Below are 23,031 nucleotides of genomic sequence, written 5' to 3'. Positions count from 1 at the left end.
TGTATGTAAATAGAGATCCCATGTGTGAAATAGGTGGGCATATGATTTTTGCTAGTGTTGGGGCTTCAGTTCAGGCCCTGAGAGCAGGTCTGACCTTGTAGTATTCAAGGATGGTGATCTTCCCCTTCCCCCACAGTGCAACAGAGTTACCCAGACCTGAATTCAAATCCCAGCTCTGGCAGTAAAATGGCATGAATTCTGAGCGACAGTGCTTCATTCATAATTATTTATTTATTTATTTTTATTATTATTAATTTTTTTTGCCAAACCTGGGCCTTGAACTCAAGTCGAGGCAACACTGCCTTTGCTGCAATCATCCTAGGCTGCAGCCTCTGGACCCACAGCCCATCCTCGGATCCTAGGACCCCAGGGCTTGCAGGAAAGAAAAAATGGCCAGAAGGGGAAAAAAGTAGCCAGAATTTCCACCTCATGCTTTTAAATTTATTTTCCTTTGCATAGTGACCATGTTGGTCTGAACCCGGTGGCCTACAGAGTGAAGGTGACCTGGCATGGCTGAAGGCCTGCTGGCTATCGGGGAAGTCACAGCCAACCGTGCAACGGAGGCCACGGGTTGGAATCCCGGTCAAACCCCCTACATTGTGGGAATGGTGGAAGATCCTGAAATACTCGTTTCCGGACCTAGGAAGTGTGAAATGTGATCATCTCATCCTTGAATTAGTAGTTCCTGCAAGATGCGAGTAGGAAATGATAGGAGAGACTCATGGGGTATCCATTTTTTTTTATGAAGAGTAGATGAAGCATGACCATAATCATCACAGTCATGAAATGGAGGCATTGGGGAAGATCTGAGAATTGGTAGTCACAGGGTAAATTGGATTCCATCACAGGTCGCCATCTCTCTACTCTATACAAATATGTACTTATTTGCATACTACCTTCAGCTTATAAGTGGATGAAGATTGTGCCCCCCTCACTCCAGGCCTCGATCTCAGGTCCTGGGAATGGCCTAGCTCCTTAGTGGCTCACAGGCTGGTGTGCTCAGGTGGAACCATTTGCCTATTGGGCCTGCAAGGCACCAAGTTCAGATACCAGCAGTGCCAAAAGATTCATCCTGATGTCTGAAGCCAATCATTGCCCTGTTTTCCTTTCCTGTGTGAGTCCTGGGTCTCCTCTAAGATGGAGAATACATGGGCAACCCTGTGGCCATAGGAATAGGTTGTCATCCATGCCAGCCCAGTTATACCTGTCATCATATACTCAAGAACATACTAAATACATCCATGCATAGCACACAAAATAGAGAGGATAACTAACCTCAATGCAGGAGGCAGTCCACACACGGATGTGAATAGACATCCCATGTTTCAATGATGCATTGACGATTATTGTGGCCTCCCTAGGGCTAGATCTCAGTTCCTGGGAAAGGCCCAGCTCCTTAGTTGTTCACAGGCTGGTGTGCTCACATGGACCCATTGGGCAGTTGGGCCTCCTAGACCCCAAGTTCGAATCCCAGCACTGCCAAAAATTCACCCTGATGTGAGAAAACAGTCATTGCACCTGTTCTTCTGTGCTGTGCAAGTTCTGGGTCTCAGCTAGGATGGAGAATGCATAGGCAACTCTATACTCATGGGAATAGGTTGTCATCCAGGTCACCACAGTTGTATCTGTCATCCTATACTCAGTAAAATACAGAATACGTCATGAATAAGACACCATGTAAAAACAATGACTACACCGAACCCAAGATGCTGCCCACCCATGTATGGAAATAGAGATCCTCTGTTTTAATTATGAATTGATAACTATTAAGGCCCCCACTGGGGCTCAATCTCAGGTCCCAGGAAGGGCATATCAACTTAGTGGCTCACAGGCTGGTGTGCTCATCTTGACCCATCCACCACTTGGGCCTGCTAGGCCTTGAGTTCAAATCCCAACCCTACCAAAAGATTCATCCTGATGTGAGAAGCCCATCGTTGCAATTGTTTTCCTGTGCTGTGAAAGTCCTGGGTCTCACCTATGATGGAGTATGCTATATAGGGAACTCTGTACTCATGGTTGCCAGCCATGTCAGCATAGTTATATCTGTAATCATACCCAATAAAATACAAAATACATCGCTGACTATGCCACACAATAAAATAACTACACTGAACCCATGATGCATGCCACACATGTATGTAAATAGAGATCATCTGTGTAAATTATGAATTTATATCAATAATGACCCCCAGCAGGGCTCAATCTCAGATCCCAGGAACAACCTAACCCCCTAGTGGCTCACGGGCAGGTGTACTCACCATGACCCATTCACCATTTGGGCCTGTTAGATATTGAGTTAAAATCCCAGCACTGCCAAAAGATGAATACTGATGTCCGAATCCAATCAATCCTCCACTTTTTCTGTTCTATGAAAGTCCTGGGACTCAGCTAGGATGGAGCATGCTATATAGGCAATTCAACCACCATGGGAACAGGTTGACATCCATGTCAGCACAGTTGTAGCTGTCAGCATACTCAGTAAAATACACAATACCTCCATGAATTAGACACAAGTTAAGGAGAAGTACACCGAATGCAAGATGCTGTCCACACATGTATATCAATAGAGATCCCATGTATAAATTATGAATTTATGACTATCCTGGCCCTCCCTGGTGCTTAATGTCAGGTTCTGGGAATGGTCTAGCTCCTCAGTTGCTCACAGGCCAGTGTCCTCACCTTGAGCCTTACACCAATTTGGCCTGTTAGGATCTGAGTTCAAATCACAACACTGTCAAAACATCAATCCTGATGTGAGCAGTACATCAGTCCACCTGTTTTCCTGTCCTGTGAAAATCCTGGGTCTCATCTAGGATGGACAAGGCATAGGAAACTCTATAGACATGGGAATAGGTTGTCATCCATGTTAGCAAAGTTAAATCTGTTATCATACTCAATGAAATGCAAATGCTTTCCTGACTAAGATAGAATAAAATGAATAACTACACAGAAATCATGATGCATTCCACACATGTATGTAAATAGAGATCCTATGTGTAAAGTAAGTGGGCATATGATTTTTGCCAGTGTTGGGGCTTCAAATTCTGGCACTGGGAGCAGGCCTGACCTTGTAGTCTTCAAGGATGGTGAGCTGCCCCCTCCTTCACAGCGCAACAGAGTTACTCAGACCTGAATTCAAAACCCAGCTCTGGCAGTAAAATGGCGCAAATTCTGAGCGAGTGTGCTTCATTCATAATTTTTTAATTTTTAATTTTTTTCCATACCCAGGGCTTGAACTCAAGTTGTGGCAATTCTGTCTCAGCTCTGATCATCCTAGGATGCAGCCTCTGGACCCACAGCCCATCCTTGGATCCTAGGACCCCAGGGCTTGCAGGAAAAAAACAAACAAACAAACAAAATGGACATGAGAAGAAAAACGTGGCAGGAAGTTCCACCTGATGCTTTTTTGTTTATTTTCCTTTGCATGGTGACCTTGCTGGGTCTGAACCTGATGGCTTGCAGATTGAAGGTGACTTGGCATGGATGAAGGCCTGCTGGATATCAGAGGAGCCCCAGGCTGACCAGGCAACAGACACCCCAATTTCAAATCCTGGACAGCCCCTCTACATTGAGGGAATGGCGGGAGATCCTGAAATACTTGTTTCCGGACCTAGGAAGAGTCATGGAATGTGGTTGAATGAGTAGTTCCTGCAGGATGCAAGCAGGAAATGGTAGGCAAGACTCATGGGGTATCGATTATTGTTCATGAAGAGTTGATGAAGCATGAACATAATCATCACAGTCATGAAATAGAGGCATAGTGGAAGATCTAACCATTGGTAGTCACAGGGTAGATTGGATTTCATCACAGTTCGCCATCTTTCCTACACTGTACAAATATGTACTTATTTGCATAATATCTTGAGCTTATAAATGGATGACTATTGTGCTCCCCAGGACCTCTGCCCTGGGGCTCGATCTCAAGTCCTAAGACTGGCCTAGCTCCTTAGTGGCTCACAAGCTGGTGTGCTTACGTGGACCCAATCACCTATTGGGCCTACTAGGCCCTAATTTCTGATCCTAGCAGTGCCAAAAGATTCATCCTAATGTGACAAGACAGTGTTTACACCTATTTATTTTTCTTGTGGGAGTCCTTGGTCTCAGCTAGGATGGAGAATGCATGGGCCACCCTATAGCCATAGGAATAGGTTGTCATCCATGTCAGCCCAGTTATACCTGTCATCATATACTCAAGAACATACTAAATACATCCATGCATAGCACACAAAATAGAGAGGATAACTACACTCATTGCAGGAGGCAGTCCACACATGGATGTGAATAGACATCCCATGTTTCAATGATGCATTGACGATTATTGTGGCCTCCCTAGGGCTAGATCTCAGTTCCTGGGAAAGGCCCAGCTTCTTAGTTGTTCACAGGCTGGTGTGCTCACATGGACCCATTGGGCAGTTGGGCCTCCTAGACCCCAAGTTCGAATCCCAGCACTGCCAAAAATTCACCCTGATGTGAGAAAACAGTCATTGCACCTGTTCTTCTGTGCTGTGCAAGTTCTGGGTCTCAGCTAGGATGGAGAATGCATAGGCAACTCTATACTCATGGGAATAGGTTGTCATCCAGGTCACCACAGTTGTATCTGTCATCCTATACTCAGTAAAATACAGAATACGTCGTGAATAAGACACCATGTAAAAACAATGACTACACCGAACCCAAGATGCTGCCCACCCATGTATGGAAATAGAGATCCTCTGTTTTAATTATGAATTGATGACTATTAAGGCCCCCACTGGGGCTCAATCTCAGGTCCCAGGAAGGGCATATCAACTTAGTGGCTCACAGGCTGGTGTGCTCATCTTGACCCATCCACCACTTGGGCCTGCTAGGCCTTGAGTTCAAATCCCAACCCTACCAAAAGATTCATCCTGATGTGAGAAGCCCATCGTTGCCTGTTTTCCTGTGCTGTGAAAGTCCTGGGTCTCAGCTAGGATGGAGAATGCTATATAGGCAACTCTCTACTCATGGGAATCAGTTGGCATCCAGGGCAGCACAGATATCCCTGTTACCAGACTCAATAAAATACACAATACATCCATGAATAAGACTCAAAATAAAAAAAAAATCTACAATGAATGCAAGATGCATACCACCCCAGTATGGAAGTAGAGATATGTTTGAAAGAGTTGGGCTTGTTATTTTGTCCAGTTCTGGGGCTTCAAATCAGGCCTTGGACCAGGTCTGACATTCTAGTCTTCAAGGATGGTGAGCTTCCCCTTCCCCCACATTGCAATGGGGTTACCCAGATTTGAGTTCAAATCCCAGCACTGACAAAAGTTTCATCCTGTTGTCAGAAGCCAGTCGTTGCATCTGTTTTCCTCTCGTGTGGAAGTCCTGGGTCTCAGCTAGGATGGAGAATGAATGTATAGGCCACTCTATAACCATGAGAACAGGTTGCCATCATGTCAGCACATTATATCTGTCACCATACTCAGTAAAATACACAATACCTCCATGAATTTGACACAAGTTAAGGAGAAGTACACCGAACGCAAGATGCTGTCTACACAAATATGTCAATACAGATCCTGTTTCAATTAGGAATTTATGCCTATCCTGGCCCTCCCTAGGGCTCGATGTCAGGTCCTGGGAACGGCCTAGCTCCTCAGTTGCTCACAGACCAGTGTCCTTCCCTTAACATTTTCACCAATTGGGCCTGCTAGGCTTTGAGTTCAAATCCCAACTCTGCCAAAACATGAATGCTTCTTTCAGAAGCCCATTGTTGCACCTGTTTTCCTGTGCTGTGAAGTCCTGGGTCTCAGGTAGGACACAGTATGCTATATAGGCAACTCTATACTCATTGGAATAGATTGCCATCCATGTCAGCACAGTTATATCTGTCATCATATGCAATAAAATACAAAATGCATCCCTGATTAAGACACAAAATAGAAAGAATAACTACACTGAATGCATGATGCATTCCACACATGTAAGTAAATAGAGATCATCTGTGTAAATTATGAATTTATATCAATAATGGCCCCACCAGGGCTCGATCTCAGGTCCCAGGACAGAACTAACACTCTATTGGCTCACAGGCTGGTATACTCACCATGACCCATTCACCACTTGGGTTTGTTAAGCCTTGAGTTCAAATCCCAGTACTGTTAAAAGATGAATACTGATGTGAGAAGCCAAGTGATCCTCCTCTTTTCCTGTGCTGTGAAAGTCCTGCTTCTCAGCTAGGAATGGAGCATGCTATATAGGCAACTCTATAACCATGGGAACAGGTTGTCATCCAAGACAGCACAGTTATACCTGTCACCATACTCAGTAAAATACACAATACCTCCATGAATTAGACACAAGTTAAGGAGAAGTGCACCAAATGCAAGATGCTGTCCACACATGTATATCAATAGAGGTCCTATGTTTAAATTATGAATTTATGCCTATACTGGCCCTCCCTGGTGCTCAATGTCAGGTTCTGGGAATAGTCTAGCTCCTCAGTTGCTCACAGGCCAGTGTCCTCACCTTGACCCTTTCGCCAATTGGGCCTGCTAGGTTCTGAGTTCAAATTACAACACTGCCAAAACATGAATCCTGATGTGAGCAGTATAACAGTTCACTTGCTTTCCTGTCCTGTGAAAGTCCTGGGTCTCATCTAGGATGGACAAGGCACAGGCAACTCTATAGACATGGGAATAGGTTGTCATGCATGTCAGCACCTTTATATCTGTCATCATACTCAATAAAATACAAAATGCATCTCTGACTAAGACACACAATAAAATAAATAACTACACTGAAAGCATGACACATTCCACACATGTATGTAAATAGAGATCCTATGTGTAAAATAGGTGGGCATATGATTTTTGCCAGAGTTGGGGCTTCAATTCAGGCACTGGGAGCAGGCCTGAACTTGTAGTCTTCAAGGATGGTGATCTTCCCCTTCCCCCACAGTGCAACAGAGTTACCCAGACTTGAGTTCAAACCCGAGCTCTGGCAGTAAAATGGGGCGAATTCGGAGCTAGGGTGCTTCCTTCATAATATTTTTTAACAGACTCAGAGCTTGAACTCAAGTCGTGGCAACTCTACTTCAGTTCCAATCATCCTAGGCTGTAGCCTCTGGATCTACAACCCATCATCAGATTCTAGGACCCCAGAGCTTGCAGGAAAAAAAAAAAAGCTGCTAGGGGAAAAAAAAAGTGGCAGGAAGTTCCACCTGGCCCTTTTATGTTCATTTTCCTTTGCATGGTGACCATGCTGGGTCCGAACTCAGCGGCCTGCAGAGTGAAGTTGACCTGGAGTGACTGAAGGTCTGCTGGCTCTCGGGGAAGCCTAAGGGCAACGGGGTATCGGAGACCTCAAGGTCGAATCCAGGTCATTCCCCCTCCATTGAGGGAATGGCGGAAGATCCTGATATACTCGTTTCTGGCACTTGGAAGGGTCGTTGAATTCTCATCTTTGAATGAGTACTTTCTGCAGGATGAACTTAGGAAATTGCCACGGACCAGCTCTGTCGGACAACTGAGGACACCAAGTGGAGATAACTGGAATAGGTGGGGAGATGGCAGACAACTCACACACAAGAGGAGTGAGTGCTGAGTGGGATTTATTGCAGAGGATAACAAGCTTTTATAGCAAAAGTCTCCATGAGAATGGGCAAAAGGTTACACAATCTTGTTGTAAGGCTTCATTCTTGGGTGATCGGTCACCAGCTGGTCACCTGATCTTGTTTTTTGGATGACGAACTATGACGATAGGCACTTGTTTTTGGCTTTACCTCTATTTTTAAGAAATACAATTGGTTTCAATGTTTATCACCTATTAACCATTAACCAGAGCATATGGGCAAGGGCTGAACAGAAAGGCATGAACTCTAGTACTTCATAGTTACTTTTGTTTAGTTTTGTACTTTATATGATTCAAATCTTTTTTAAGCAATTTTGCTTCTTTGCCATTCTTTAGAGGGTCCCCAATTTGTGGCCCAAATCATGATATTTAGTATACTTAGTTAAATCTGGCCATATATCAAATTTAAGCTCACAGTGTCTTTTCTGTAACCCGTTCACATAATCGTTTACTCTTCTCCATAGAGGCCTTAACTGGCTCATAAGATCTTTCTTATTCCTTCTTTGATAGTAAGTACCAAAGAGGCCTAGATCTAGCAAGTCTCTGAGTAAATGGAAGAGAGTAATAGGAAGTTCTTTCTCCTAAGTAGTTCTCCCAATGATTGCCATCCTTATCATACACAACTGTAAAAGGCTATGGATCTGGGGGAAGTCTCTGGGGTCCTCTAGATAATGGAGGATCCCATCATTTTCCTTTGATAAGCCATTGCCACCTTCCATCTACCGACTTTTTAGGAATCTTATTTAGTTTTTGGTCCACATATCCCTCTACATCTTTCTTATCCACAGGATATCTATATGAGTCTATTGTATATGCTTCAGGATTAAAGGGACGTCTCCAATAGCCATACACTCTTTCTGCTCTAGCCGTGCCTACAGCTTCTTGTAAATTTCTTACAATTCCTTCTGCTGAAGTGACATCATGAAACCCCCAATACTTTTATATTTACTTATGACTTGTCTACTAGCCTCCATAAGAGGGGCTTTCAGGGTAGCACTTAACTCTGGTGAGTTAGTCATATCCTCAGGACACTCATCGGATGTTGGAGTCGTCAACAAAAGAGCCTTGAATAAGGGAACGTAGAACATGAGTATGTAGAACAAGCAGCAAGAACAGTAAAAGATTAATAGGCGCTCCTATACAGTGAGGAAAAGGAAAACAGGAACACATCTTTCCCAGGGGCTTGGCAGCCTTTCCAGGAGGTAGGCCTCTTTAAAGCCCCATTCTCAGATCTAAAAGCAGGTTTGCCATGCTAAGCAGACTCCACCGGAGTAGGCGTGGCAGGAAATGATAGGCAAGATTCATTGTGTATCGATTATTTTCAATGAAGAGTTGATAAAGCTTGACCATAATCATCACAGTCATGAAATGGAGGCATCTGGAAAGATCCAAGAATCGGTAGTCATGGAGTATATTGGATTCCATCACAGGTCACCATCTCTCCTACTGTATACAAATATGCTGACTACCTTCAGCTTATGAATGGATGAGTATTGTGCTTTCCCTCTCCCACTCCTGGGGCTCGATCTCAGGTCCTGGGAAGAGCTTAGTTCCTTATTAGCTCTCAGCATGGTGTCCTCACCTTGACCCTTTCTCCTATTGGGTTTGCTAAGCTCTAAGTTCCAACCCCAACACTTCCAAAAGAGGAATGCAGATGTGAGAATCCAATATGTCCACTTGTTTTCCTGCCCTGTGAAAATTCTGGGTCTCAGCTAGGATGGAGAAGGCTTAAGCAATGCTATAGACATGGGAATTAGTTCTCATCCCTGCCAGCACAGTTATAACTGTCATAATAATCAATAAAATACAAAATGCATCCCTTACTAAGACATAAATAAAAAGAATAACTACATTGAATGCATGATGCATTACACACATGTATGTAAATAGAGATCCTATGTTTGAATTAGGTGGGCATATGATTTTTGCCAGTGTGGGAGTTTCAATTCAGGCCCTGGAAGCAGACCTGACCTTGTAGTCTTCAAGGAGGGTGAGCTTCCCCTTCACCCACCGTGCTATAGTGTTATCCAGGTCTGAGTTGGAATCCCAGCTGTGGCAGAGAAAATGATGTGAATTCTGAGCTCGGATGTTTATTATTTTTTATTTTATTTTATTTTTTTGCCACCCAAGCGATTTGAACTCAGTTCATGGCAACTCTGCCTCAGCTTCGATCACTTTAGGCTGGTGGGCTGCCATGGGCGCATAGCCGACCCTGTGATCCTAGGCCCTGAAGCCTTGCAGGAGAAAATAAAAACACTCACTGAAAAATAGCCGCAGAATGGATTTTTTACATTTTATTCCTTTGCATGGTGACCAATCTGGGCCTGAATGACAAGGCTACAAGTTTACTTCACTTTGCATTGGACAAGGCTAGCGGGCTATTGCGGAAGCCACAGGCCCATATGTTAGCGAAGGCCCTGATATTGAATCCTGGTCCTGACACCTACCAGTGGGGAGACTTCCCAAGAGACTTGTTCCTATGCACGGGAATAACGATGGAATATTTGGAAACTCATGATTGAATAAGTTTCTGCGGGCATCGTCTAATCTAAAATGGGACGCAATGATCCTAGGATGCTGATTGATCTTAATGAATGGGTAATTAAGCATGAAAACAATACTATTCCTTCAATGGCAGCATAATAAATACCTAAGAGTTGGTAGGAATGTAGTTGATGTCATTGAATCTTAAGTAGATGTCTCTGGAATTCTATACAAATATATATTTGTTGGTATACTGCCACCTGCCTATCCATGTATGGCTATTTTGTCCACCCCTGTGGCTCAATCTCAGGGTCTGGGAACTGCCTGGCAGCTTCCTTGGCTAGAGGATGCTGTGTTGAATTGGGTCTGCTAGGTCCTGAGTTCAGATCCCAGCACTGCAAACAACTGGATTGTGGAATAATAAGCCAAGTGTGACACCTGTTTTCCTTTTCTCTGAGAGTCCTGGGTGTCAGACATGATGGAGAACACATCTACAAATTGAGATACTATGTGATGGGATGTCATCAGTATAATAAATGGAATGCATATCTTCACAGTCAATAAACGGTAAATAGTTGAATAAAACAAAAATACAATCAATAACTACAACAAACAGGATATGGACTGAACATCTATAGGTAAATACAAATTCTATCTTTATAATGAATATAAATAGTATGTTTTCCAGGGCTGGGGCTTGAATTCAGGCCTAGGGACCAGGCCCGACTTTCTTGTCTTCAAGCATGGTGAACTTCCACAGTGCTACAGAGTTACTCAGACCCTGAGTTCAAATCCAAAGCCTGGTAGAAAAAAACAGCGTGAATTGCAAGCCAGGGAGCTATTTTTTATTTATTTATTTATTTTGAGAAACAAGGTCTTAAACTCAGGTCATGGCAACTCTGCCTCAGCTTCCATCATCCTACGCTGGGGTGCAGCCACTGGAGCCACAGCAGATACTAGGATCCTAGATCTCCAAACCTTGCAAGTGGGAAAAATATGCACAGAGTAAAAGTGACAGAGGCGGGCGCCGGTGGTTCACAACTGTAATCCAAGCTACACAAGAGGCTGAGATCTGAGGATCGCAGTTCAAAGCCAGCCCTGGCGGGAAAGTCCGTGAGAATCTTATCTCCAGTAAACCACTAGAAACACGGAAGTAGTGCTATGACTCAAGCGGTAGAGTGCTCGCCTTGAGTTGAAGAGCACAGGGACAATACCCATGCCCAGAATTCAAACCCTATGACCGACCAAAAAAAAAAATGTTGCATGATTGCATTTTTACATTTTCTTCCTTTGCACCATGACCATCTGGGTCTGAATGACAGAGATCCAAAGGGTACTTCATCTTGCATTGCTGAAGGCTGGCGGGCTATTGGGGAAGCCATAGTCCTGCAAAGGAACATAGGTCTAGAGTTCGAATCCCAGTCATGCCACTTCCAGATAGTGGAAGATCCTAAGAGACTCATTCCCATCCATCGGAATAAGGATGGAATGTTATGAATGTACAGTTGAATGAGCTAATCGTGAATACTACTCGTATAAAATTAGACATCATAATTTCAGTAGACTGATTTTATTTAATATGAAACATTAAAAGAATACTATTTCTTACAGGGATACAATAATTTCAGGACCTTGATTTACTTAATAGTTTATTAAGGATTAAAACAATAACATTAATTACATGGAGGCATAATAAATACCCAAGAATTGGTAGAAATGTAGTCTATATAACTGAATAATGTATCAACATCTCTGGCACTCTGTAAAGATATATATTTATTAGCATAATACCATCTACATGTCAATCTGTTCTTATTTTGTCAACCCTTGGGGCTCGATCTCAGATGCTGGGAATTGCCTGTAAGCTCAATTTGTCCCGGATGGCGTGCTGACACTCACCCATTCATAAATTTGGCCTTGTAGGCTTTGAGTTCAGACACCAGCACTCCCAAACAATGAATCATGGAGTAAGAAGCTGATGGTGACATGTTTTCTTTTTCTGTGATAGTCCTGGGTGTCAGGTATGAAGTGGAATACATATGTAGACCTATATCCTATGTAATCAATGTAATCAATGTTCTATGTGCCATAATACTCAATAAAATAAATGGCCAATACATGAATAAAACAAAAAATAAAATGAATAACTACACTGAACGCAATAAAGAGTCAACATATGTATGTAAATATAAATAATGTATATAAAATATACATGAAAAAGATGTTTTCTAGTGCTGGGGATTGATTTCAGGCCTAAGGAACAGACTTGAATTTCTTGACTTCTCAGAGGTGAGCTTCTCCTTCCCACACAGTGCAACAGAGTTACCCAGACCATGAATTCCAATCCCAGTCCTGGCAGAAAAAATGGCACCTTCATTCTATGTGACACCCAATTCTTAGATATTTCATTATGCCTCCATTTAATGTATATGATTGTTTAAATGCTTCATGAAGTGTTACTTAAAATCGATCAGAGTCCTAGGATATAATTGTGTATAATTTTATCCTAGAATCGTTCAAGAACTGCCCATTCATTCATGACATATATCACATTCCATTGGTATTCATATGGATAGGAATGAGTTTCTTAGGATCTCCTGTCATTTGGAGGTGGCAGGAACAGGATTCAAACTGTGGGCTCCAGCTTCCACCATTCAATCTGCAGGATAGGGAACTCACAGGTCTGTCCAAGAACATCAGCAATGATTAGGCAGGCACCAATGGCTCTCAGCAGTCCTCCTTAATACTTACAAGTCTGTGATAGGAGGATGATGGTCAAAGTCACCCTAGGCAGGAAAGTCCTTGAGACCCCTGTCCAACATCAGTGCCAACAAAGCCAGAAGTAGAGCCGTGTGGCTCCAGAGGTTGAGGGCTAGCCTTGAGCAAAAGCAGCTCACAGACTGTGCCCAGATCCTGAGTTTAAGGTCCAGGACTGGCAACAAACAGACATACAGAACAATCTGTGCAGCCATCCAGCTAAAGCAGGTCACCTTCTTGTCCCCATCTGGATTAGACAGACTTTCCTGGGAAAGCGGCTGCTCTCATCTTGACTCCGCCCATTTTGCCTGCATCACAGTATTCTGGTCACACCCCCATTCTTTTTTTTTTATTTTTATCTTATTTTATTTTATTTTTTTGTGGACACACTGTACAGAGGGGTTACAATTACATGGGCAGGATAATGCATACATTTCTTATCAAGCATTGCAGCCTCCTCCTTTGTTTACCCTTCACATCCCTTCCCAGCCTCCCCCCAACCCCTCCACCTAATCACCCCGCCTTCCCCCCCATCCCACCCCACCCCCTGCACCAACGTTGTAAAGCTCGTTTTCGACATGACAACTTGTACTTCTCATTGTTGCAACAGGTCCACCTGTATCCTTAAACGACTTGCTTTTCCCCATCTCCTCTACAAGTTATACTGACATCAAATATAGTGAAAGCAGGGGTTATACTGTGGGGGAGGGACATACAAAGCAACAAAGAGATAATCTTATAAATGAGTTAGAAACAAATGCATGAAAGAAAAAAATTAAAATACATATCTAAGGGTTCATTTTCCTAACTTCACTTTATCTGACCTTTTCCGCTTGACTCATACATATACTAGATATTGCAAATATAAGGGAAACCATGGGTCCTACGTTTCTTTGGGCCTGGCTTACTTCACTTAATATAATTTTTTCCAAGTCTTTCCATTTCCGAACAAATGGGGCAATGTCATTCTTTCTGATGGAGACATAGAATTCCATTGTGTATCTATACCACATTTTCTTGATCCATTCATCTACTGAGGGGCATCTGGGCTGGTTCCATATCTTAGCTTTGGTAAATAATGCTGCAATAAACATAGTTGTGTTGGTAGCTTTAGTGTGTTCTTGTTTGTAAACATTTGACACCCCCATTCTTTCATGGTTCTTTCTGACCAATGGGATACAAGAATGGCGGCCACACCCACATTCCATGCTGCCCAGGATTCCCTCTGTTGGTTGACACCATTACTAGCAGTTGAGGAAGGTAGAGGTGGCTAAGTGGTGAGCAAGAGACTCCAGGCGACCTTGGAGTAGAGTACGAAATTGACATCCTAATCAGTGAGTGGGAGAATAGAGGATTTCCCAGAGCCTGGGAACATGTCCAGCCCATCTTTCCCATCCCAGCGCTCAGATGTCTGAAGCAGTAAAACTCCATGAGAAAGCTGTGGGCCTGAAACTGCCGCCAGAACACCGGTAGAAGAATCCTCCTGACAGACCTGCCACATTCAAGAAAACAAAGAACATGAAAAAGGGAAGGATCCACAAGACAAACACCACCAGGGAGAGTGATTCAATGGAGGGTCCGGCCAAAGGTGATGCCCACCACGGGCCTCCCGTGCATTTGGACACAGTCACAACCACGAGGTTCCAGAGTGTCAATGGTCCTGATACCACCAAGGATCTGTAGAGGTGCTACCGACACGTGGTGCCCACCCTGGACCCCAGCAAAAGAAGAAACCAGGCACTCTATGCCAAGATCCAACCACTGAAGCAGGAAAAGACTGACCTGCAGGATCAACGGGAGAAAGAGAGGGAGAAGATAGCCTAGGTGCAGGCAGCACCTAAAATGGAGCTAGAGAGCCACAAGGCACCCATACAGAGGTTGGTTTCGGCAGAGAGCAATTTACAATGTGCACTCGCTTGCATGCAGCAGGCGGCTGATGACACAGAAAGGGAGCATGAAGCTCTCACCAGCTGCCTACAGGCCACAGAGCAGTGCGTGGCAGAGCTGGAGATGTCGGCTTCTGTGGTCACTGATCACAGAATGAGACTGAAATGTTCTTTGAACAGCTGCATGATGTGACCCTTCTGCTCAAGTAAAATGCCAGAAGCTTCGATGACCTGGAGCAAGTGAACTCAAAGTTACAGGAGAAGCTGGAAGTGCTCTGGACAACAGGAAGAAAGGAATCTGCAAGGTCCAACAAGCACTGGTGGGGCATGAGTTACTGAAGAGACTACTGGACAACGTGAGCTGACTGGTGAGCACATCCAATCTCGAGAAAGACACCTTCACAGAAGACCTGAGCATTGAGAGGTCCACGTGGAAGGAGGAGGCCCAGCAGCTGACCCAGCGGGTGAACCAACTGACTAAGGAGAGGGAGCGAGGGGCGAGGCAGGTGTTTGGCCTAGAGAACAGGCTGGAGGAACCATGGCCCAGCTCAGGCCAAGTGGCAATTGCAGGCCCAGGCCTACTGCACGCAGATGGAGTTGAAAAACCTGGAGGAATAACTTCACATCCCGGACCAGGAAAACCAGAGTCTCCATCTCCAGAATGTGGAGCAGCAGGAGCAATTGTGGAGACTGGAGGAGAAGGCCAAGGATTGGCAGGAGATCCCTGAGACACCATGATGTGCATATGTGTGTGATGGACAGCTGGAGGAACAGCTGGTCCTGCTGTGGGACACTCTCCAGAGGGTGAGCGGTGAGAAGGAGGAGCTCACCAGCATCCTGGACACAGAGCAGCAGGTGAAGAAACACTAGTGGGAACATCTGGTCCACACAGAGGAGAAGATAGAGGAATGGAAAGAAGTGGCTGAGAAAGAAAGAAAGCCAAGAATCGCAGGACCAGCAGGTGCAGTCCCTGGCCCAGCTGCAGGAGCTCAGAGCCACCTGTGAGTGTCACATCACCTCCAATTAGCGGCTGAGCACCGAGAAGGAGGCCCTGCAGCAGCACCTAGAGAGGCAGACCCAACTCTTGGAGCAGCTGAAGCAAGTGCATGGCCTGACCAACTGGGGAGACCAGGTGGTGTCCCCAAAGTGGCAGGACACTCTCAAGTGCCTGAAAGCAATCAGACCACAGGAGGAGCGGCTGCAGGTCCAGCTGAGTTTCCTGGCTTTCCCTGGGGAAGGTGAAGTTGAAAATCCTGGAGAAGCACAAGGTTAGGAGTCAACTCCCCCACCCCCCACATGACCATTGCAGAGGATGGAGACATTCCCCAAACTGAGAGGGATGTGGATTTGTGAGGACTCTTAGTGGCTGAAATCCACAGGGGGAAACTCCTGCAGCAGGAGTGGCAGGCCCACTGTGGGCAACTGGTTCACCTGGCAGCTCAGTGCCAGAGAAAGCTTGAGCCACAGGCCCTCCATCCCGTGAGCTGGCACCACAGCCTGTGTGGGGATGGGAAGCGGGACACATGGGTGTCCGAGAAGAAAATCTACTTTGTCCATGACCTGCCTGATAAGATGGACTTCCATAGTCCAGCGGGTGATCTTCAACATAGATGCAGCCAGCTGTTGGCACACATCACACTGTTGAGGAGTCCCTCATGGCATGTAAAGAGCAGATGTTCATTCTGGCTGAACTGTGACAGAAGAAACGTGAGCATGTGTACCAGCTGTCCTAGGAAAAGATGGAGAAGAGGAGAGAGCTGTGGGAGCCACTGTCACTCCTCACAGGGGAAGACATGGACAACGGGCTCCAGATGCCAGCACAGGCTGCGCCTTCTGTCACTGCCACCTCTTTGAATGCCTCCAGGCTCCAGGGCGGGCAAAATGAGGGAGGAGCAGAAAGGTTTTGAAGAATTGCCACTTCAACACAGTGTGGAAACTGCCAGAGGAGAGATCGAGGTTCACAACCCCATAGAGGACTCCCCCACAAAGCACATCCTGCTGCAGCTACCCCACATCCAGATCCACCCACAGCTCATGGGCTCAGGTGAGGAGTGCTCCCTCCCTTTCTTCTTTAGACTGATGCAAATGATGACTATGTGACATAATGACTCTCCAAAGCCTCAGCAGCAACCATAAGTAGGTGGCCAGTGGCCTTTCTCTCAGGCCTCCATCTTCTGGGTCTTGGGAAGGGTTAACTGTGGGTTGGGTAGGGCAAAGTCTGCTGAGAGGTGGTCCATATTCAAGGGACATCTAATGGCCTATTGGTGGCCAGGGAAGAGGCCCATGTTATGCTTATCACAAAGAAAAAATCGTTTTCAAAGGGAAAACAAGCCTCCAATAAAGATTTGTTCTTCCAGTTCTGGGGCTTCAACTCTTTTCCTGGTCACTGTCCCGGAGCTCTTTCTCTCACGGCTAGCACTCTACTACTTGAGCCACAGGGCCCCTTCTTGTTTTCTGATGGTTCATCGATGATAAGAGTCTCACACACTTTCCTGCCCAGGCTGGCTTTGAACCGTGATCCTCCAGATCTCAGCTTCCAGAGTAGCTAGGATGACAGGCATGAGCCATCAGTGCCCAGCATTTGATACCTTTTGAAGGCATCTTGGCGAGTCTGTAAAAGGAGATCCAAAGAGCCTGGATAGACCTTGACCCAATCAAGGAGCTGAGATGGGGGAAGGCTGACCTTCTAGCCATTCTGTTCCCCAAAATTAAATATGCCAGGTGGTGTTGGATGCATCAAACACCTAGGCCAATAGCCACCAGACTCAGTGGGGAAAAAGTAGAGAATACCCAAAGATTGCAGTGTAGAAATCTTTGATTTTGCATGCATGTGGAGTGTGTGTGTGTGTGTGTGTGTGTGTGTGTGTGTGTGTGTGTGTGTGTGTGTGTGTGTGAACTCAGGGCCTAGGCTCTATCCCTGAGTTTTCTTGCTCAAAGCTAGTGCTCTGCCACTTGAGCCACAGCCCCACTTGCTTTTCGATGGTTAATTGTAGGTAAGTCTCAAGGACTTTCCTGTCCAGGGTGGCTTCAAAGCATGATGCGGTCCCCAGGGAAACAAGAGAAAACACAACTCGATAAAATCCCTATGGTTGACAACTCCTGCCTCCTGGTGGCCAGACGTGGAACATATGTCCCTGTGCCATCGTGGGGGACTATTGTCCTCTAGAGTTCAATTTGGGGAATAGACAGGGGCCAACCTGACTTTTGCTCACCCTGAGTGCTGATTCCAGAGCCGATCTGTTCCACCCTAGGCCAAGAGAGCTCCAGGAGGCCTTGCTTCCACGGGCACAAGAAGTGAGAAGTCAGCTCCAGGCCCAGCTAAGAGCCTTTGCCCATGGACACACCAACTTGGCCTTCCTGATCACCATAAGGCCTGGCAAAGAACAACCCAAAAAAAACAAACCAAAATTGGAGCTGTGAATCAAAGTGGTAGAGCTCTAGCATTGAACCAAAGAGCTCAAAGACAGGGGCCCAAGCTTTGAGTTCAAGACCCCCAGCTCACCTTCCCCCATAAAACACACATTAGCTAAATGTGAACTAGTAGGATTTGTGAAGTGTTTCTGAAGAATGATGATACTGAAGAAAGCACTCTAACTCTAATGACAGCTGAACTTGTGACATACAGGTATGTGCTGAATGTTTCACAGGATGCTGTTTTCTGGTTTCTTCCCACATAGTGTGTTTTTTCTGAGTCTTCATAAACCATGCTGTTGTGCTGAGTCATCCCAAAGGGTGCTATGTTCTGAGTCCTTGAGAAGAGTGGGCTGTGCTGGGTTTTTCAAAGGGTGCTGTGTGCTGAGTCCATTACACAATGTACTTTATGCTGAGTCCTTCAAAAGTGCGGTGTGCTAACTCATCCCAAATGGTGCTATGTGATGATCCCTTGAGAAGGGAGGGACAGATGAGTTTTTCAATGGGTGCTGTGGGCCCAGTCCTTTACACAGGTACTTTTCCTGAGTACTTCAAAGATGGCTATGTACTGAGTTATCCCAATGGGTGCAATGTGCTGCATCCTTGAGAAGAGAGGGATGAGGTGAGTGCTGTGTGCCGACTCCTGTAGACAGTGTGCTCTGTACTGTCTTTCAAATGGTGCTGTGCTGAGTTCTTCCACAAGGGGGTATGTGCTGAGTCCTTCAAAACTGTGCTATGTGCTGAGATTTTCAAAGGGTGCTGTGCACTGAGTGTTTTACCAAGGGTGGTATATACTCAGCCCTTCAAAGGATAGTGTGTATGGAGTCTTAACAGAGGGTGCTATGTGCTGAGTCCTGGGAAAGTGTGCTACGTGCTGAGTTTTTCAAAGTGTGCCATGCACTGAGTCCTATTCACTGCTACTATGGACTCAATCCTTCAAAGGGTGCTGTGTGCTGTCATCCCAAAGGCTACTATATGCTAAGTCCTTCAAAGGGCACATTGTGCTGAGTCTTTTACTCAGGGTGCTTTGTGCTGTTTTTTGAAGTATGCTGTGTGCTGAGTCAGCCCAAAGGGTGCTATGTTCTGAGTCCTTGAGAGGTAGTTTTCCCCAACAATCTTTCTAAATCTCTCAGTCTCTCTCTCTCTCTCAGTCTCTCTCTCTCTCTCAGTCTCTCTCTCTCTCTCTCAGTCTCTCTCTCTCTCTCTCTCTCTCTCTCTCTCTCTCTCTCTCTCTCTCTCTCTCTCTCTCTCTCTCTCTCTCTCTCTCTCTCTCTCTCTCTCTCACTGGGTCACTGTGCACACCCTTGATATGTAGAGTGGAGAGGCTTGGAGGAGAGTCTCCTCTAGTGGTGGGGCTGAGGGAGATTTGATCCCCTGAGCAAGTGCTACAATTGGCGGGGAGTGCTGAGCTGAGGTGAGGCTGTAATTCCCATGGCCTGGAAGCCTTAGGGCTCAGTTAGGGCTGCTCTTGTGGGCAAGGGTAGGGGTCGGAGCCAAGGGGAAAAGGGGACTGAGCTGAGGGGAGGAGGAGGCAGGGCCCAGGGGCCGCACTGTGGAGGCAGCAGTGGCCAGGGTCTCGCAGGGGCAGGTGTGCATGCGCAGAGGGTGTGAGGCGGCCTGCGAGAGGAGTGGAGATAGAGAGAGCAGAGAGGAGCGAGTTCAGGCACAAGGGTAAGTGGCTTCACATGCTCTGTTTGTGGATCAATAGAAAAATAGCCAAAACAAGAATAAAGGCAACAAATGTACAGCCAAGAAGAATATAGTTAGAATAAAGGTAGAGGCAATAAAGGTGCAGCCAAGTGTATAGGAAGCCTTGAGCCAACACCCGCTTCCTGCAGGCATGCTTCCATGAGGCTTATGCTTTGTCTGGCATGATCTCTCACGCAGATTCAGCAGGAGGTGTCATGGCATTTCTTCCTATTTTTTTTTTAATTGAAGCTCATGAATGTCTTGGTGCACAGAAGAGACAAATCCAAAGATCATCCTGAAAATGACTCAAAATATAAGAATAAGAATTGAGAGAATTGATCTGACAATGGCAATTATAATTATTACATGAATCCAATCCAGAGGATTGAGGGCCTCCAAGTTATGCTTAAATAACTCTGCCAAAGATTGTAAATTTTTTACATCTAAATGAGCTTTACTAATTGATGTAATTTTGTCTTGTAAAGCCTCCATAACATGAGAGATATCTTTATCTCTCCAAACTCCTAACAAATGATTTTTGGTAGCATTCCAATTAAAAGAAAAGTTATATTTTAGAGCAGTAACACCGATATATTTAAAATTAGCATGACATTTAACAGAGTTGTGTTTTTAAATTTTGAACTTCCTGACCTATAGCCAGAACCACTTCCTCCAGAGCATTTATTTTCATTTCTAACTTTTTATCTATAATTTGTTGTTCTGCTAGGTCTAATGAAACATTTTTGCTTAAATCAGTAACAAAATGAGCATTGTTTACTTCATTTACTAAGGCTGCTGTAGAAATCGCTAAAGAGCTAATTATTGTTATTAAAGAACTTATTCCTAAAATCAAGGCCGTAACAAAGCGTTTTGGCTGCAACATAATATCCACAGGGTCATTTTATAGATCTACATGTAACATTACATATGAAGGTCTTTTTAAAATAAAAATTACAGAATATGTTTTATCCAGAGAAGAAGTAAGACAATTAGTAAAAATACAACCCTTACAGCTAATATAATAAGATTTTCCTTGATTAATAATGATTAAATTATCTAGTTTTCCAGCTAAAATTTCCATAGGATAACTCACACATGCTCTTACCCCAATTGCAGTACTCTTAGTTTCTATGGGCTTTTTCAGTAAAATCATGTTTGTTGCTGCAAAAAGTCTGAACAAATCCAGCTGAATGCCAGTTTTATTGTGAAAGGGAGAGTGACTCACCAAAATGGAAGCCACCCACCCTGGAGTGAGCCATCTTTTCAGGGGTTCCCCGGGAGTATCAGGAGCATAGCCATTAAACTTTCATGAATTATGTTTTAAGTAGGCGGCATAATCATAATCGGGGTTAGCAATGGAAAAATCAAAAATACTATCTGGTGCCCCATCAAGTTGTAAAAAAGAGGCCTTTTGAAATCCATGGCAGCTTTCAGAAAAATTGAGGTAGCAATAAATAAGTCCTCCCATTCCATTTTGTTACATTAATGACTCATGAACTATGGGACCCTTACATTAGCAACCCCTTGCCATCTGTGTAGGTGTATTTAGTATCAGGAAAGACTGTGATTTTTAGAAAGCAAAAGAGATCAGGTATGGAAAAACAGCATAAGAGGAGATACATTTATCACATAGAGATTAAGAACTAGCCTAAGAGATTTAGAATGCTAAAGGCAATGAACAATAAGCCTGGTTGATAACTAGTTCTTCAATAACCAAAAATGGTTCCCTAGAATGATTTCTGGTATGCATTAGTTACAATCATTTGTTCCTTCCATTTAGAGTTATTCCTTCTCTTGTCCCAACTGATAATTTGCCTCTGCCTTTTTGGTGCCATGACTGACCAAAAAGATTTCCAAATCTCACTTAGACTATCCTTCTCATTGTGATTAGCAGTGACCACTCAAAAGCCTGGAATCTTTGAATTTCCAGAAATAATCTTCACCTGACATCTAAGCACATTCCTAGCATTAATTGTTGTGACCTAATGAACAAAACTTTTTTTTCAACACAGTATCCTAATATAGGTAAAGTACATGAATTAGGGAGTATTGTCAGGTATTAGTATGGAAGGAGCAACATATATTCCAAGTATGGATTATTTATTTTGCATTTACTAACTAAATTTTTTTAATGTTTTTTGGGTTTTTTTTGCCAGTCCTATAGTCCTGGGGATTAAACTCAGGGCTAGGGAATTATTCCTGGGCTTTTTCTTTCTCTCATGGCTAGCACTCTACCACTTGAGGCACAGCACCACTTCCAGTGTTTCTTTTTCTGTTTATGTGGTACTGAGGAATTGAACTCAGGTTTTCATGCATGGTAGGCAATCACCGTACCATGAAGCCACATTCCCAGAGTTCTAAATGACTTTCTTAAGATGGTATTATATTTTCATTCCATAACTATGTATCATAATTTTGGCCAGTTGCTAGAAAAGGACATAGAAAACAATACTAAGTCCAATAAGGCTGGATGGACAATAAGGCTGGATGGTCTAGCCAGGGCACAGAGGGGCTTACCTCATGGGGCTGGTTCAACAGGCTGAGTGAGACAGTTCCTGACCCACAGCCCACCTCCAGAATGAGAGGGCCACCTTAGGTTCCAGCCACATGGGGACACTGGGCCACCTCTTCAGCACCCATTCAACCAGTTCCTGTGAAAGAAAGAGAGAGAAAAAAAGAAAGCCAGAATTACAATTAAGCCAGGTGCCAGTGGTTCAGGACTATAATCCTAACTAAGAGGCTGAGATATGATGAACATGGTTCATAGCTAGCCCAGGCGGGAATGTCCATAAGACTCTTATATCCAAAGAACCACCAGAAAACTGGAAGTGGCACTGTGGCTCAAGTGGTAGAGTGCTAGTCTTGAGCTGAGGAGCTCAAAGACAGCACCCAGGCCCAGAGTTCAAGCCCCACGACTGACAAGAAGTGGACTTCCCACCACAAGAAGTGTACTGAATACCACTCATTCTCCTAGGGACCATGGCAGAGAAGTCAGGCTGAGCTTTCTGTCAACTGGAGGTCATGAGTTGGTCACCTATCTTCTCCGTGCCTCATTTTCCCCAGCTACAAAACTGAACACAGTGAAGGATCTCCTTCCTCATGGGAATAGGATAAAGATGAAAGAGAACCATGTTTTGTTTCATAATCCCGTACATGTCACATGACTAATAACAGGCCCCATCTGAGCCCTTTCCCAGTTATCTTC

The 23,031-nt window shown here is 44.6% G+C and overlaps 1 pseudogene; it reads left to right on the top strand.

Moving 5' to 3' along the window:
- Positions 1-509: 509 nt before the first annotated feature.
- LOC138834358 (tubulin beta-2A chain-like) overlaps positions 510-23,031 on the top strand; it is a 63,666-nt pseudogene continuing 41,144 nt past the window's right edge.

The sequence above is a fragment of the Dipodomys merriami genome, unplaced genomic scaffold (genome assembly GCF_024711535.1).
Source record: "Dipodomys merriami isolate MVZ:Mamm:240054 unplaced genomic scaffold, mDipMer1.0.p SCAF_2120, whole genome shotgun sequence".
NCBI lineage: Eukaryota > Metazoa > Chordata > Mammalia > Rodentia > Heteromyidae > Dipodomys > Dipodomys merriami.
The sequence above is the reverse complement of the archived record's forward strand: the minus strand, read 5'-3'. Positions and strand labels throughout refer to the sequence as shown.